The sequence below is a fragment of the Arachis ipaensis genome, chromosome B02 (genome assembly GCF_000816755.2).
Source record: "Arachis ipaensis cultivar K30076 chromosome B02, Araip1.1, whole genome shotgun sequence".
NCBI lineage: Eukaryota > Viridiplantae > Streptophyta > Magnoliopsida > Fabales > Fabaceae > Arachis > Arachis ipaensis.
The window spans coordinates 12,807,648-12,810,870 of record NC_029786.2 but is presented as its reverse complement, the minus strand read 5'-3'; positions in this window follow the sequence as shown (position 1 = coordinate 12,810,870).

Genomic DNA, 3,223 nt, shown 5'->3' with positions numbered 1-3,223 from the left:
TTTATTCGAAACGTTTTGGGTAAGTCTCAAAGTTATCCCTAACGTTTAAGTTGTCTTATTTAAGTTCTTAACGTTTTAAAATTGACTCAATGTTATCCTGTCATTAAGAATCTGTTAACAGAACGGCCAGACGAAATTGAGACAATTTTAAAACAATAGGGACTTAAATAGGACGAAAACGTTGGGAATAAAAACGATACATAGAAATAAATTTTAATTTTATCCTTCAATAATATCAATTTTTTACGGTACATAATTATTCAATTATTTTTAATCACATCTAAGTAAATTACATTTAATCACATTACTTTCATTCTAAATAAATTTATTTTTTTATAATTTTACTTTTAAATATTTTTATTCTTAAACATTAAGAATTTCGATACATTAGAGACAAAAGGTACAATTTATACTTTATTGTATATGTATCATTTTTTTTTCGCAAGTTTATGTACTATTCATTCTACAAACATTTCATGATGAGTAAAAAAATCTTTAAGAGTAAGATTATGAAAAAATAAATTTATTTAGAATAAAAGTAATATGATTAAGTTTAATTTATTTAGATGTGGTTAAAAAATAATTGAGTAACTATGTACTGTAAAAAATTGATATTATTGAAGGATAAAATTTATTTTTACGTATCGTTTTAGTCTCCAATGTTTTCATCCTATTTAAGTCCTAACGTTTCAAAATCGTCTCAATTTTTGTCCCGCCGTCAATCTGTTAACAGATCCCCTAACGGCAGGACAACATTGAGTCAATTTTAAAACGTTAGGGACTTAAATAGGACGATTTAAATGTTAAGGAAAATTTTGAGACTTACCACAAACGTTGGGACAAAAATGATACTTTACTCTTAAAAAAGACAAAAGTACATATGAATTTTTATACGATAAATAGAGATATATATATTTTTTAATTTTTTAATGAGTTATATGTACATAATAATATTAAACTTCGTTGGTTATTTTTATTTTTTCGTTATTTGAGTAATTTTTTTGACAGTAATAACTATCAAGTAACACCTTATTTGACATATAGTGGCTATGTGGGTTATTTGAGTTATTTTTTTTTACAGTAATAACTATCAAGTAACACCTTATTTGACATATAGTGGCTATGTGGATTATGTGATGTGACTTTTTTGATGACACAGTGAAAAATAAATGTTAAATAAAAAGTTTTACAAGTTACAATATTTTTTTATTCTCTTCCTTCTCAAAAGTTACTTTGAACAGAATCGTAGTAGAAAATGAACAATGAGAATGAATTACTGAAGTTTTCGCATTTAAATTTGTTGCAGTTCGTAGTCTTCATTCTGTGAGATTAAGATGAAATTTTTTCTTTAAACCTTCTTCGTGTCTCTTATAATAGGAATTTGTAAATCTTAAAGTAAATCATTGAAAGAATCCAAGGTAAATCTTCTCTCTAAACTTTCTTTACGTTTCTCTTACAAGTTTGGTGCTATTTCATTTTCAACCTAGTAAAAATTATTGAAAGAAACATATCCCAAATCTTTAAATAACCCACCACAAAAAATGTATTGAGGGTTTGACATTCACTCTTGAAATAGCAACAACCTCCCTTTTAACATATTTCAAAACTCCATTCGTATTTCTCTCAAATCGTCTTTATGATGATACACAAATGTTATATGATTTACTATTTGTTTATGTAAAAATTCTCAATCAAACTATAGAACAAACAAAACTTAAATTAATATCAATCACTAATGAACAACTTTTTCAGTAAAACATAAACCAAAGTCAACAATTAATAAGGGAAGAAGTATTATCTTTGATCACGTTTGCTACTCAATTCTCCTCGTTTGCCTACTAATCTACGTGTGGAAGAAACCCTTCTCGCCTTTTACGTCTGCCTTCAGAATAGAATGATGACTACGAACTGCAACAAACTCGAATGCAAAGACTTCAACAATTCATTTTTAATAGGGCTGTCAAACGGGCTAGCCCGATCCATTTAGGCCCGGCCTGTTAAACCCGTGGATTAAATGGGCTGCCCGTTTAAGCCTGCTTTATTCGCGGGTCAAATTTTTTTAACCCGGACCGTTTATGATCAGCCCGATGGGTTAAACGGGCCAGCCCGTTTATCATTTAATTTTATTTTTTGAAAAATATTTTGACAAAAAATACCACTTTTAGGTCAAAAACCTTTTAAAAAATTTTTTTTTTAGTTGACGGGTTGGATTTCGCGTCAGATTGGGAGAAATATCGACTAAAAGTATTGCTTTTTTTGAAAAAAATATAAAAAAATTAACGGGCCACCCGTTTAGCTCGCGGGCTAGCCCGTTTAACCCGTCATTTTTTTTCGGGTTAATCGGGCTCAGCCCGAAATTTATACGAACTTAATTTTAGAGACAAAGTCCGTCCATTTAAATAGGTAAACGGATTGACCCAATGGGTTTAGCCCATTTTAACGGCCCTAATTTTCATTGTTTATTCTCTACTAGGGTTCTATTCAAAGTAACTTTGAGAAAGAAGAGAACGAAAAGACGTTATAATTTGTAATTTTATTTTTATTCTAATTTAATAAATTTAATAATTTAATACTTAATTTTTATTATGTCATAAAAAAGGTCTAGTCATATAATGCATAGAGCCATCATAGTAAATAAAGAATCAATTGATAGTTATTATTGTTGGAAAAGTTATTCAGATAACGAAAAGATAAAAATGATCAACAAAAATTTAATATAAGGTAATTTATCTAAATAAAATGGTTGGGAGAAATTTTACTCAAATACAATAATTGTAATTTCTTTACTTGCGTGTTCTGATTCATTATTATGTAAATCGTAGTAAGTTATCACGTTTTACATTTTACACATAAACCGTGGCAGATAAGTACAGTTTACGAATGAGACAAAATGAGCATAAACCGTGCTAGATTCCCACAGTTTATGAGTAGTCTGTGTAATCATAAAACTCCTTAAGTTACCACAGTTTATGCGTGGAGTAATATAAATACAAAATTTACCTATCACATTGACTAAACTTATTTATTTACTAAAGTTTGTTTATGAACTCAGCAAACTTATTTACATTTTAATACGATTTGAATTGTATTAGTATATTTTTATAAATTTTAATCAATTTAATTTTATTTAAATAATTAGATTTTTAAATTATAAAATTTGTATTAGTTTGTAATTTAAAATTTAAATAGATATAATTTAAATTAATGATTTATAAAATTATAT